The sequence below is a fragment of the Notamacropus eugenii genome, chromosome 2, assembly GCF_028372415.1.
Source record: "Notamacropus eugenii isolate mMacEug1 chromosome 2, mMacEug1.pri_v2, whole genome shotgun sequence".
Classification (NCBI taxonomy): Eukaryota; Metazoa; Chordata; class Mammalia; order Diprotodontia; family Macropodidae; genus Notamacropus; species Notamacropus eugenii.
The window spans coordinates 211500712-211516628 of NC_092873.1; the positions used below are offsets into that span (position 1 = coordinate 211500712).

General features: G+C 36.0%; 2 pseudogenes; one reads left to right on the forward strand and one right to left on the reverse strand.

The window, feature by feature from the left end:
• Positions 1-3067: 3067 nt before the first annotated feature.
• Positions 3068-6233, reverse strand: LOC140522920 (uncharacterized; annotated as a pseudogene).
• A 3736-nt stretch (positions 6234-9969) lies between these two features.
• On the forward strand, positions 9970-15614 carry LOC140526772 (heterogeneous nuclear ribonucleoprotein A3-like; annotated as a pseudogene).
• The last annotated feature ends 303 nt before the right edge of the window (positions 15615-15917 follow it).

The following is a 15917-nucleotide window of genomic DNA, read 5'->3' on the forward strand; positions in this document are numbered from 1 at the left end:
GGCAGGTGGGTTGGGAGGGAGAGAAAGTAAATTTCTGTTAATTACAAATAAAAACATTTATATATGTGTATATGTGTGCTCTTCCAGTTAGAATGTAAGCTCCATGAAGGAGGAATTTTAATATACAAGAAACTGTAATATTCCAATAATAACAATAACAAGTATTTCTAAGGTTTACCAAGAATTTTATGATATATCATTTGATCCTCCAAGGTAGGTGCTATTATTACCCCATTTTACAGATGAGGAAACAGCGGCTGAGAGATTAGGTGACTTGCCCAGGATTGCACAGTCAATTAAGTATCTAAGACAGGATTTGAACTCTGGTCTTCCTAACTCCAAGTTCAGCACTTTACTGTACTACCTTGCTGCCCCAAGGAATTTTCCAAGACTTGAACTGAAGCCTTTCACAATAGTTCCAAAAATCTTTGGTGAGCACTTTGCTGAATCACTTTTTGGTTACACTTTTTTATGCTTGACTGAGCATAATATTCAGAACATTGTTAAATAAAGTTATCTCCATTATAGTTTCTGTTAAGGAATCTTGTTTAATCTTAATATATGCATATGATCACCTTGTTTCAGGATGCATTTAGCTCTACTGAAGTAAAAAGTTTTTGTACACAATGAACAATAAATATAGTGCTTTCTTCAATTTTCTGCACCTGTTAGTCAATTAATTGTGTTACTATGACTCAAGGTAAAGTTCATAGGTTGTTTGTTTCAGTAGGGAGAGTGGTTGAGTATAGAGGGTACAATATCCATATAAACCACAAGGTGGCACTCCAAGATTGAGCTGCATCAGCTCATTTCCATTGCATCCGTCCCCTCATAATCCAGTGTCCTATCATCTGGCAAGCTTGTCATTGCCAACTAAGAATATTTAGTCTGTACCTGCTCCAGTTACAGGTATGTGTTAGCTCAAATGGACTCACGAGAACCAATCGTTAAATTTTCAGTGTAAGCATTCACACTTCAGAAATCAGCAAATGCCACAAATCAGGGCTTGATTTTTTTTTTTTATTGTTTAGACTTAAAGAGAAGAAAAATTTTAATAATGTAAATTAAACTTAAAAGTGCATCATGTATACATTTTTTAAAGATACCTAGTTGCTAAATATTTACCAAGACACTTTTGCCCAGTTGTCTTTCCTTGGCTTTCTTTATAAAAATATGGATATTCCCCCAAATGATTAATATCTTATCAAATAACTCTAACACCCACTCCCATAGGATCTTAATTGCTTTCCTATGCTAGTGTAACCAAGAAAATATTGCTTCCATATAGGTAAATATTTCTTTAAAATAAATAGAAATTAAAAAAAGTGAAGGTATAGTTAGAATTCTGGATCAGTATAGGGCTGTTACTATAATGGTCTGAAATCTCAGCTCCTTCTATTGTTCTCCTGGGTATTTATTTCTCTACACTCAAAAGGATTTTCCCTCCAATAACCTAATTTCAAAGCCACAGAAGGAGAAAGCAGAGAGAATTATCTTGTAAAATGGCAGTTCTTGTACCCTCTTATGGTTAGTGTAAATTGTCTTCATCTTCTGTTGGACAAGTTCCATAATTATCTTGTCCTTATGATTAGCAGCATTTTATCTGACCTCAGTGATATACAATATTTTCATGTGCTATTGAGTATTCTAGTTTTCTTCTCCTGGTGACTCCTTCTCCTGGAGGCTCCCAGTATTCTTTGTCTCTGACTCAATACAAAATCTCTACTTTCTCTCCAAATCTCTTTCATCTCTCACATTTTTTCTCACACTTCTCTCACTTTTTCATTAAGCTTTGTGATTCTCTTTCTAAACGTCCTACTTACAGGGCAACGTTAAAAAATATTCCATGCAACTTGTTTTATATTAAATACCTAGAAATCATCCAAGTGCTATATATCTCATTCTCTTAGTCACCTAAAAGATCCAGGAAATTGCAGGGAAAAAATCCTTCATGGCTACCTTAAGCTTGAAAGAAGCTGTAATGTAAGGCACTACCTGAAGATGTCCATGAAAGTTTGACCCTTACTTTTTATGTATGAACTGGAGCAACATCTAATCACTGAGTATATTCCAAGAAAAAAGACTGCGGCCTCCATCACTTTGACCACACAGCAAGATAGTCAGCTATGTCAAGACATAGCCTCTGTTTTGAAGGAGCTTACAATCTCATTAGAGAATGCAGATGACACAATTAGGAAATAACATAAAGAAGAACATAGTAGGTGGGGGCAAGGAGGAAATGGAATCCAGCAGTCACTTCCAGAAAGAAACCCCAGAACAAAAACTCTCAGGAACATTATAACTCAAATTTGACCTTACTGATCAATATAAAAAAAAGTTAGCAGCCAGAAGAAAGAGTTTAAATATGGAGGAGCAAGAAAAGTATTTACTTACTTCAGCTTCTTATTTTCCAATGAACTCTCAAATGTCTTCTCCAGCACCACAATTTGAAAGCATCTGTTCTGCAGTGCTCAGCATTCCTTATGGTCCAGCTCTATCAGCTACATATAACTACTGGAAAAACCATAGCTTTGACTATACTGAACTTTGTCAGCAAGACAAAGTTGCTTTTTACTATGTTGTCCAGATTTGCCATAGTTCCTTCCAAGGAGTATGTATCTTTCAATTTCATGGGTAGAGTTGCCTACCCATGACCAACTACATTGATCTTAGAGTCCAAGAATATAAGAATATTAAATTTAACACTGTTTTCATTTCTTCTCCCTCTATTTCCCAGGAAGTGATAGAACCAGTTGTCATGACCTTAAGGTTTTGTTTTGTTTTTTTTAATGTTGAGCTTCAAGCAGTTTTTACACTCTTCTCTTTCACCTCCATCAAGAGGCTTCTTAATTCTTCTTTTTTTCTTTCTGCCCTCAGAGTAGTAAAATCTGCATATCTGAGATTGTTGATATTTCTTCTGGCAACCTTAATTCCAACTTTTGAATCATCCAGCCTGGCATTTCACATGATGTACTCTGCATATAAGTTAAATAAATAAGGTGACAAAATTCAACCTTGTTGTACTTCTTTCCCAATCTTTAACCAATTAGTTGTTCCATGTTCAGGTCTAATTGTTGCTTCTCAGTATGCATACAGGTTGCTCAGGAGAGAGGTAAGATGATCTGGTACTCATCTCTTTGAGGACTTGACACATTTTATTGTGATCTGCATAGTCAAAGATTTTAGTGTAGTCAGTGAAGTGGAAGTAGACTTTTTTTTCCTGGAACTCCCTTGTTTTCTCCATCATCCAGAAAAGTGTTGGCAATTTGGTCTCTAGTTCCTCCAACTTTTCAAAAACCAAAATTCTCAGTTCACATATTGCTGAAGCCAAGTTTGCAGAATGTTGAGCATAATTGCCCTGGTGTCAGAAAGGACCACAATTATTTGGTAATTTGAACATTCGCTGGCATTGCCCTTTTTAGGAGTGGGACATAAACTGATCTTTTCCAATCCAGTGACCACTGTTGAGACTTCCAAATTTGCTGGCATATTGAGGACAGCACTTTAATAGCATCATCTTTTATGATTTTAAATAACTCAGCTGGAATTACATCACCTCCACAAGCCTTATTGTTAGTGATGTTTCCAAAGGCCCACTTGGTTTCATTCTGCAAGATGTCTGGCTCTAGATTAATAACCATATCTTTGTGGTTATCCATGATGTTAAGATCACTGTAAGTGATCTGTATATTTTTCTGTATATTCCTACCACTTTTTCTTAATCTCTAGTCTTCTTGCTATTCTTTGCACAAGACATTTCCTCTCTTGAGTCTGTTCACTTTCACTGACTGTCACTAAAGTCTGGGGTTCTCTCCCTTCTGCTATCTTACCTCTACCTCCTGGCTTCTTTCAAGTCTAACCAAAATCCCACCTTCTGAAGAAAAACACAATCTTTTCCCAGATCTTTATAATATTATTGTCTTTCCTCTAAGATTATCTCTAATTTCTCTTGCTTGCACAGAGTGATTTGCATGTTTTCCCATTATTATATTGTGAGTTCCTTGAGGGCAAGGATTATTTTTAGTTTCTTTTTATCCTCAGCAGTTAACACAGAACCTGGCACATAGTAGGAGCTTAATAATTGCTTCTTGACTTGACTTGATAGACTTACTGTTACATTATTCAAACTATGAAAAGGATAGTTTATAGAACCAGACAAAATAACAAGATTCATTTGGAGAAAAAAAAAATTGAATCTTAAGGGAAATAATTTTAAAAGGTAAGAATAAAGGGTAAAGAACACTTCCAGATCTTAGATTATGCTAAAAGGTACTCATCATCAAAGCTATTTCCTACTTGTTCAGAAAGAATAGGAAAGAAGATCAGGGAACTATATTAGACAAGGAAGAATCACAAAAAACTTATCTAAATTATCAAGAATTTGATTAACTTAAAAACATAAATAAGGAAGAACTCCTTACCTGACAAGAATTTCTGGTTATACTGAAATTCAGTTAGGCAGAAATTAAGTTAGGTTTAAACCAACATTATAGTTCACAATAAGCTCAACAGAATAAAATCAATCATATGCAACCTAAATGTTAATGATCATACCATAAAAAATCCAAAGATAATGAGATTAGATATTTTCACAACTTGTCAAATGAGAGATTGCTTTATCAAATAAGGAGGAGATGATTATAAAAGCGAACAAATCATTTCAATTACATGAAATTTTTAAATACTTTTTGTATAAGTGGACTCTATGCAAATAGAATAAGAAGGAAAGCTTCTTGTTTAAATTGTTCAAAAAAATTACATCAATTATCGTTAAGAAAGGTCTGATGTCCCAGAAGCATAGAAAATGAATACAAATATATAAGAATGAAACCATTTGTCAAGATATGAACTGACATTTTTCAAAAGCATACCTTCAAACTGTTAAGAACCATACAAATGCTCTGGATCATTACAAATAAGAGACATGAAAATCAAAATTACTTTGAAGGATAACACTAGCCCTAGCAAAAAAAAAAAGGCAAACATTGAAAAGATGAAAATAGTTAAAATAGGAATAGTTAATGTATGAAATGAATGGTACAGCAATAGAGTATTGGTAAAGTTGTGAACTGTTCCAACCATTATGAGAAGGAATTTGGAACTATACTAAGGTCACTCCTGGAGGCACATATCGGCTCTGTCCATAGCCAACAATTCAACCTTCTCCCAGGCTACTCTATTAGGTCTGGCGACCAGGACCAGAAAGCCTTCTTATGCAATGAGCCTTCAGACAAAAGTAGGGACTTTTCTGCTCTACTCTGTTTCACAGATTGGCTTTCTGGCTTATTCTCTCTCTCCCCCTGCCCCCCCCTTATGTATATATGTATGTATGTATGTATGTATGTATAATGTCTCTTTAGTGTTGTCTAGGGCCTTGAATAACCATTTATATATTGCTAATAAATTGTACCACAATAAGTTTAAAGTGAACATGTAGCCTAAATATAGAGGAAATTAGGCAGACTAGTTAGTATAGTAAGTAAAGTGTTTGACTGGAAGCCAAGAAGATTTAAGTTCAAATCTTGCAACAGACCTGGGCAAGACTCAACTTATCTAAGTCTCAGTTACTTCATCTATAAAATGAATATAATAATACTATTTATGTCAAATGAGAATATGTGTGTATGCATGTATGTGTGTATGTATTGTTTGTAAACCTTAAAGGGCTATGTGGTTTTTGTTGTCATTCAGTTGTTTCAGTGACTCTGACTGACGTATCCGACTCAGTGACCCTATCTGTGGTTTTCTTGGCTGAGATACTGGAGTGGTTTGCCATTTCCTTCTCCAGCTCATTTGACAGATGAGCAAACAGAGGCACTTGGTGGTCCTCCAAGGCTCTGTGCTCATCCTTCTTCTCTTTTTCCTCTGTACCAGGCCTGTACACCATATGGCTCAGAGACCACTTGCAGCCTGTCAAAAAGGCTGTGGGTGTTACATTGTGTGGGACTCTTCTATACTATGTCACTTGGGGAGCTCATCAGCCATCATGGAGTTAATTATCAACAGTTATAAAATACATTCCTTTCAATAAACCTACAAGATAATTAATGCTCATATTGTTTTTACAGTTGAAGCAATTGAAACCCAGTTGAAGTGACTTGCCTAAGGATATTCAGCTAGGAAATCATAATCTTTGAATCCAAACCCCTGGATCTTTTAAGAACATTGGATCTAGTCATGGTCTGCTGCTATTGACTAAGACATTTTATTGTTCTTACCTTTAGTATCCTCATCTTCAAAATGGAATTGGACTAAGTGTTATTTAAAGTACCTTCTGATCCTAACATCTTATGGCTGTGATTTCCCAATTTTCCCTAGGCACAAACCTATTCACCAGAATACTTCAGTATGTCTTGAGATAGACTTTAATCTCTTTAGCTCTAAGAAAAACATAAAAGGTCATTTCTTTTTAAATTTTCAAGGATGATTACATTTCCTTTCTATCCTTCCCCCCTTCACAGGTTCATTCATAAGGAATGAACTTGTGATTTCATGGGTATAAAAACTCTCAGGTGAAAAAACATCTTCTATCAATGCAACTCAGCACCTTATCTGCAGTTTATAGTCAGAAAGATTTGTAAAGAGCAATAGGATGTTAAGTGACTGGTCTTGGGTCACACAGTTAGTATATTGAGAGGCAGATATTGAAGCCTCATCTTCTTGGCTTCGAGGTTGGATCTCTCTCTGGTATGTCATGCCATCTCACCAAGGTAAAAGAAATAAAATCAAGCAAAATAATTTTTGATACTTTACATTTTGTAGAAAATTATGGGAAAATATTTAAAGTGATTTGAACTATCTAGTAGATTCCAACTGGTTGCAAAGTAGTTCAGAGCACAACCAATACAGGATAGGCATAGAGAAAATATGTTTATGTCAAGAGGATTAAAAAAAGAGAAATAATCTCAGATCTTATGGTATAATGGAAAGAACACTATTCATGGGGACAAATGACTTGAATTCAAATCCAGGTAAATTGCTTACTTATCTCATGAAGAGTACCGAGAGTCTTTTCATTTCTCTGTTCCTCAACTTCTTCATTTGTAAAATATCTATGGCTATCTTTTCAATGACTTGCAACAGGGAGTAATTATAAGGCAAGCCCTCAACAAACTTTAAAGGACTATACAAATATGACCTGTGGGTTTAGGTGCCGAATTAGTCCCAAAAGAACTACAAAGTCATAGCAATACGACTGCATACTACGATATGAAGTTTCATTTTATAATTTTTTTAAATATATAAAACCCTCTCCCTCAAAATGACTCTAAGAAAAAAAAGAAGACAAAAAGTTCTTGTCAAAAATAGGCACATTCAAGCAAAACAAATCTAACCACTTGTGACACCCCCCACAAAGAATGTTATACTCTTGTGGTCCATCGCCATTTTGTCGAAAGAAGAGTAAGCATGATTCACTATCACAGCTCTGGAGGTGGTCGTTGTTCTTAAGTCTTTTAAAGTTACTTTTCTTTGCAATGGTCTTTTTACCATATAAACCGTTCTGATCCTGCTCACAGTTTTCTTCATCAGTTCCTATGTATCTTTCCAGAATTGTTTGAATCAAACCCTTTTATAATTGTTATAATCTATTAGTATTTCATTTTCTCCATATACCTTAATTTGTTTAGTAATTCCCCAATTTAAGGGTACTAGCTTTGGGTAAAAGAACTTCTTTAAATATTTTTAGGTATAAGGTTTTTTTCTCTCTTTGGGGTACAGGCCTTATAATGGTATTTTTGTACCCAAGTTCAGTGACTCTTGGGGTATAATTTCAAATTGCTTTCCAAAATGTTTGGACTAGTTCATAACAAAACCAACAGTATACCAGTGCATCTGTGTTTCTGTAGCCCCTCTAACAATTGTCAATTTTCTTTTTTGGTCACTTTTACAAATCTTATAGATGAAAGGCAGAATCGTAGAATTATTTTAATTTAGATTCATACTGTTATTAGTTATTTGGAGCATTTTTCACATTACTAATGATAGACTGATTTCTATCTTTGAAAACCACCAAAATTTAGGGTTACATGAACAACAAGATGGAAGACTAGACATTTTTTCCAATCTCCATGACTTCTCAAACTTCTCTAAAAGAATAATTATGCATCAAAGAAAAAGCAACTTCAGGTCTCTCCTTAGTCTAGGATACCAAGAATTTATTTTTTTTTTGACACCAAGAATTTTTGAAAGGCCAAAAATAAAAACATAAATTGATGCCATGATGCCTGCTTTGAGGTCATTCACCACCCCTTCTTCACTTCCCTTGCTACTGGCAGTGAGACTGCATTAACTGACCTAAGTACCAAACATATGAGCTTGCAATAGAGCATACCTATATTCTGGCCCCTCCTCCCTCTGTCCAGTGTTGTGGAGACTCCAGATCTATGCTGGATCTGGAGTCTCCACTTGCTTGGGATGCAACAACCAGCCAGCATTGCAGCAACCTGTCAGGAGCAGAAGCCTGCTGAGGGCTTCAAGAACCAGACAGTGCCATGGTAGCCAGCTCTGTAGCACCAGCACTGCAAAGCTCTTAATACTGATATTGGGCTAGAGGACTGAGGAACAGAGGGAATGGGACAGATCACCAGATGGGATACCATATTTATGTGTATGGGGGAGTGGGGAGGTAAGGGGTTGGGGGATATGTTGCTATGCACTATGCTAAGCCTGAAAGAAAAAACTCAGCATCTAGATGAGTCTAGTTCTGTCTACACAAAAGTCACCTGGTGCAGAATAATCTTTTTGTCTTTGGCTTTTCAACTATGAATTAATTAGTGACACTAAGACTTTGAGATCTAGCCCTGAAGGAAACCACACATCCGAGGGGAGAGAGTCAGAAAGTAGGTAACAGGAAAAGATAAGAGCAAAACAAAAAAAAGACTGAAATTACCAAAGATCCAAGGAAGAAAAAAAAAACCTTAAAAACTTTGAACATTCTCAGATAAATCAACAACAAGGAGAAATATGAACTCCAGATCAAATAAATGAGTTCAGCAATAAATACTCCAAAATACTTATTTGGTTATGGGAGATGGTTCCACTGATGAATGTGCATATGATCTGTGAAGAGTGATGGGAACTGTGCATTGGTTATTATAAGGGCAACTGGGTGCTTAAAAAGTACACTCATTCTACCTCATGGTGGGGGGAGTGGGATTTGGAGTGCTTAGGAGCAACTGGCACCTAGGAGAGTATGGACCAAGGCAAGAGATTCTCAGACAAATATGGGGGGGGGGGTGAGAGTAAGGAGGATGGTATAGATCAATGGTGGGTTGCACAATCAGGGATGTGATGGGGGGAATTCCACCGTGAGGCAGGGTCCTCTTTGACAACTACAATAATTGGTATTGTTCTATGAGTGAGGCATAATAGCAAGGGGGAAATCTTAGGGTAAAGTTAAAAAAAAGCCAGTGGCAGAAACTGTCCAGAGGGGATAAATGACCTTGGAAGTTTGATTGCATAAAGGATAAATACTCTGGAAGCTTAATCGCATATAGGATAAATAGAGAGACTATATCATTAAAGGGATCATGAATCAGAGAATGAGAGTCTAGAGCAGACAGAGAGGATGATAATGAAGAGAGTGAGAGAAACTGTTTTTGGAAAGGGGTGTAAAATGTGATTTGTAAAACTAATGAACAGAGGAAGGGAAGAAAAGAAAGAAGAATTGATGTGACTGAGAGGAAAATAGAGGGCATGAAGAATTATATAACCAGTGTCAACAAAATTTTGAATGCAGTCCAGACTGGAATTGTCTCTAACCTGGAACTGGTCAGAGCAGAACAAACCAAGCTAGAGGCAGGTGTGTCAGGACACAAAGTAGTGGCATAATTTATTTCAGAGTGAAGAAAATGACTTGCAAGCAAGGGAGCTTAACTCTAAAAGGGAAGAGGTAACAAATGAGAGGAATGCATCAGGAGTGACAGAAAGATGGCCAGTGGGAACAGAACCACCTTTAAAAAATCAAGCTAAGGTATAATAACTGAAAAAAAAACATAGTACTGTATTTATAGAAGAGGGAGGAAAACATAATATGAAAAATGTCAACATTAGAGATGTAAAATACATGTTGTTTTACTTGACTATGATTTAGAGCTGTGATATCAAACTCAAACTGAAACAATCCATGTGGGTGTGTATTAAATTGGAAACCAAAAATTAATATTATTTATGTTGTATTTTATTTTTGTTTTGTTTAATATTTCCCAATTAAATTTTGGTCTATTTTGTGTCATATTAGGGAGTTTTGCTGGCATGTGGCAGGTGCAGCAAGTGGGCCATGAGTTTGAGATTTCTAGTTTAGAAGGAATCTTGTGATTCTTAGAAGATCTCTCATCCTGTTTTTCAGGGGAATTGTTTTTTGATAGTAGATATGATTTTTTCTCATTATTCATGGGTTCATATTTGAAAATTTATCTACTCGCTAAAAATTATTTGTAACCTTTGTAACCTTGAATATTCATAGTAGTTTTGTGGTCATTCTTGGATATGTGCAAAGTAGTGGAAAATGTATGAGTTACCCTAGTTCCTGTTTTCCCAGCTGTGGTCAAACAAGGTGATACTCTGACTACTAGTCTTAGCTCTTATACTGTAAACGTATCATTTTTTTGGCAGTCACTTTAGTACCTCATTTTTAGCATTTTTGGGCTTTTTGTTGATGATTTCACTGTTTAAATTGGTCCCTATGCATAGTGCTGAAGTGTTGTGTAGTGTTCTTAAGCACAAGATGTACCTTATGACAAACATACATGTATAAGATAAACTTCATTTCAAGAATGAGTCATAGTTGTTGGCCATGAGTTCACTGTTAATGAATCAACAATATGGTACATCCACAAAAAAGAAGAGGAAATTTGGCAGTCTTTATGTGAGGCCAGTCCTCTTAGCAAGATACCATAGTGCACATATACCTCCACTTATGGTGCCCTTCAGAAAAAAGTCCATGTACTGTCATTTTATCATCTAGATTTAGGGAACTCTTCAAATTGATCAAAGGTTCCCAAGACCTTTTCTCCTACCAGATACATGTAAATACAACTTTTAAGTGTCCTTTATATAAATAAAGGAACCTTGTTGACCAAAATATATTACACATGTAATGGAATATATTTCAGTCTCCTTACCATAGAGAGAAACATAAACCGATAAGGCTAGTGTTTACTAACTGTGTGACCTAAAGCAAAATCACTTAACCTCTATTTACCTTAATTTCCTCAGCTATAAAATGGAGATAATAAAATAACATACCCCTCAGAGGTGTTGTGAGGATCAAATGATATTTGTAAAGTGTCTGTCATGTAGTAGCTACAATATAAATGCTATTAACAATATCACTATTATTATTATTAATAATTTCCTAAATGAAACCCCAGAATTAAATTTCCAAGGATATAATAGCTAAAATCTAGGACTTTCAGGTCAAAGAAAAATACATCAAGTATCAAGAAAGAAAATTCAAATACCAGGTAGTCGCAATCAGGATCACATGTTTAATTGGCAACTAACACTATAAAAGAAGGGAGATACTTACATGTGATATTCCAAAAGGCAAAAAGTAGAGGTTTACAACCATTAACTCATTTTGCAACTGAATGTAATTTAAGGGGAAGAAAATGGACCTGTAAATAAATATGAGGAGTTTGAAGAGTTCATGATAAAAAGACCAGAGTTTAGTAAAAATTTGGAAAGGTAAACACAAAAACCAAGAGAAGCATAAAACGGCAAATACATTTGAGTGTATGAAAGATACTAGATAAGGGTATACTCTACATTTTAATAGAAGGAAAAGAAACAGATATCCCTTCAGAACCAGGATGTTGGCAAGGGGTATAAAAATCAAGGACCTAGGAGTGGTTTTATTAAGTTTTGATTATTTTAAAAGAAGAAAGAAAAGGAAGAAATATACTAGGGAATAGAAAAGGAGGTGAAATCTACTTTCTCATGTAATTAGGACACATAAGAAGATAAACAGGGTATGAGGGATAAGATAGTAAGCTTCATTTGAACCACACTTTCATCTGGATCAGAAAGAGGGTATATACACATAAAGAGTTTGGCTCATAAATATATTCACTCTCTTGATCTATTCAATCAAATAAACAAAGAGACAGGAGAAAACTAGGAGAGAGAAAAATATGAGTGGAGTAGATCTAGGGAAGAATAAACATTAATATCATAACCAATAATATTTTTATTGCTTTAATTTTTAAAATGATGAAGCATTTCTTTTTTTCTCTCCCACATCTGTCCCTCCATTGAATAATAAAGAAAAACAACACCCTATAACAAATATACATAGTTGAACAAAATGAATTTCCTTATTTGCTATGTCCAAAAATGCATGTGTCAATCATCTTGTGTATTTAGTCTATCACCTCTCCCATCAGGAAGTGGTTAACATTCTTCATCTCTGGTCTCTTAGCATAATGGTTTATCTTGTGTTGATCAAAGACTTTCTATTTTTTTTTTTAATGTATCAGTAGGCATTTATCAAGCAAAACAAATAGCAACTTCATACCATTGTTTATGAAGAGAAGGGTGTTAAAGGAAATAAAAAAGAGTAAGACTCTGTCATTAGGATCTGGACAAGGAAGAAAGAAGGCAAGCAAAGGAATAGTAAATGATTGAAGCAAGTTAGACCACTAGTGTTAATTACACTTCATCATTCTCATTGACCTCCTCTTCTTAGAAAGAGGGAGGAGGGAGATAAAGAGAGGGAAAAATACAATAGAATAGGAAGGAGGGAAATGAATAATTAACAATCATTACCATGAATGTCCAACATATAAATTCACTTGTAAAAAATAAGTTTAGGAGGATGGATCAGAAAGTAAATCCAACAATGTGTTGTTTTCAGGGAACACACTTTAAGAAAAAGATTCACACAGAGTTAAAATAAGGGAATAAACAAGATATATTATGCTTCAGGTAAATTTTAAAAAGTCATAGGTAGTAATCCTGATCTCAGACAAGACAAAAGTAAAAGTAGACATCAACAAATGTGAATAACAGGGTGTCCAACCCTTGTACAGGTTTTAAATAAACTAAATGAGTATCAGATGAGGGGCAACATATAATCCCCCCCTCCACTTCAGGAAATTCATAATATGGTAGGGGGTCCCATAAACACATAAAAATTTAGAAACGTAAAATGCTCAAATAACCCATAAGGTCTCTCCAAAGTAAACTGAACTTGAGGTTGCTATCATGCAACTGTTGGTCATTTAAGTGAGTCCTTCTTTGTTTTTATCAACAATTTCCCCAAGATTCATAGTACCACACTGTCATTCAGACTTTCCATGGAGGAAAACATGCTGAGAGGAGGGAGATTAGTGATTAAAAAGAACCCCATCTCTTTAGCCTTATCCTATCTGAATGATTGAATGCCTCTATTTTCCAAATCAAAGGCTGCGTCAGGAAAAAATATGGGCTATATTTTTCTTTCTTCAAGGAGCTTTAGGGAATCTTCTCTCCAGACATTCTGTTATCTGAACTTAGGAAATGAATAGGAAAAAAAAAAAGAATGAAAAAGGAAAAAAGTTGGAATAAAGGTAGGGTTGACAGATAAAAAAGGCTACAGGGAAAGTCTATTTCAGCAAAACCTCTTTTAGAACCTACCTTAGTGCTATGATTGTCTTAATTAGAATCTTCCCAGCTTCTTTCTCTCTGTCTTGTATTGCACTCGAGTTGGAGGTAGCGGGTCTGGTCTCAAAATGGAGGTAAAAGAGCTGCCTGGTCACTCCTAATCTGACTTCTGCTGCTGTCACTGCTGCATGTGTCATGATCCAAAGGAACCAGAGCACTTGAGAAGATTATTAATTGCTGACTTGAGCTTTGAAACTACAGAGGATAGTTTAAGAGAACACTCTGAAAGATGGGGCACTCTCACAGATTGTGTGGTGATGAGAGATCCCCAAACAAAACGTTCTAGAGGCTTTGGCTTTGTGACATTCTTGTGTAGAAGAGGTAGATGCAGCAATGTGTGCTTGGCCACATAAGATTGATTGGCATGTAGTGGGACCAAAGAGAGCTGTTTCTAGAGAGGACTCTGTAAAACCTGGTGCACATCTAACCATGAAGAAAATTTTTGTTGGTAGTATTAAGGAAGATACAGAAGAATATAATTTAAGAGACTACTTTGAAAAGTATGGCAACATTGAAACTATAGAATTAATGCAAGATCAACAGAATGGAAAGAAGAGTGGATTTGCTTTTTTTAACTTTTGATGATCATGATGCAGTTGACAAAACTGTCATTCAGAAATATGCTATTAATGGTCATAACTGTGAAGTGAAAAAGGCCCTTTCCAAGCAAGAGATGCAGTGGAAACTTTGGATGTGGTGGAGGAAACTTTGGTGGAAGAGGGGGTTTATGGTGGTAATGGTGGACCAGGATATGAAAACCAAGGTGGTAGATGTGGTGGTGGTGGAGGAGAATATGTTGGTTACAATGAAGGAGAAAATTTTGGTGGTGGTAACTATGGTGGCGGTGGGAACTATAATGATTTTGGAAATTATAGTGGACAGCAGCAATCAAATTATGGACCCATGAAAAGATACAGTTTTGGGGAAAAGAGCTTAGGCAGTTGTTTTGTGATTTTTAGGGGTTCAGATTCGTTCCTGTAAATAACACTCCCACACTGCTTTAAAAATGAAGGTAGTTTAATTGTAGACTGTCTATAATAACATCCAATACAGCAAATAATACACAATAAGCACAGAGTAATAAGTATAATAATAATCAGTATAGCAGAAAAAGAAAAAGAATACATCACCAATTCGGGGAGGCACCAACACCTGAATTTCATCAGCTGGGGAATCCCGGGATACAGCGTTCAGGGTCCGAATTGGGAGCACAGAGGTCCCAGGCAGAGCGTCCTCTCCTTGGGTGAGATTCCGAGGACTTACACTAGGCGGGGGGACTTTATAGGGACCTAGACAAAGAAGGCTTTTTGCCAACGACTCCGCACACTGTTCCAAGCTGGTCAGGCACATGGCCATGGGAATACAGGTTTTGCCCATCAAGGAGATATCATACGGGGGCCACAAGATATAAGTTAATTAATCATATACTGGGAGGATTAGCCAGATCCTCCAAGTATTATCTATATGTTCCGGGAGTGGCTCGTTCCCAAAACATTAAGGCATGGCCAACTCGCGCATGTTATGTTCCTTGAGAGGTCACCAAAAGGACAGAGTGAACTTACTTTATTCAAGGGATATGAAATATTCCTTCAGCAGTCCTTATGGTGGTTATGGATCTGGTGGTGGAAGTGGTGGATATGGTAGCAGAAGGTTCTAAAACTCAATAGAAGAGGGCTACAGTTCTTAGCAGGAGAGAGATCTGAGGAGTTGTCAGGAAAGTTGCAGGTTACTTTGAGACAGTCAATCCAAATGCATTAGAGGAACTGTAAAAATCTGCCACAGAAGGAACAATGATCCATAGTCAGAAAAATTACTGCAGCTTAAACAGGAAACCCTTCTTGCTCAGGACTGTCATAGCCACAGTTTGCAAAAAGTGTAGCTATTGATTAATGCAATGTAGTGTCAATTAGATATACATTCCTGAAGTCTTTTATTTATTGCAGCTTTCTCTTTCTCTTTTCTTTTCATTACTTCAGGTATATTGCCCTGCAAATTGTGGTACTGGTACCAGGAATAAAAAATTAAGGAATTTTTCACTTTTCTACACTTTAATATAGAAACTCTAATGAAATGTGGTTTGAAGGTATTTCCTTGTTAGTGAACAAGTAGAGAAGATAATTATTAATTACTATCTTGCATGAGTTTTGCTAAAGTTAACTGCAAAGAAACACATGCTGACTTGCAGTCTAAGGGGAATCTATTCTCCCGAAACCAATCCATAATACCCTTTGATATGAATGAGAGTTGACAGGTGGAGAGAATAGGTATTTGTA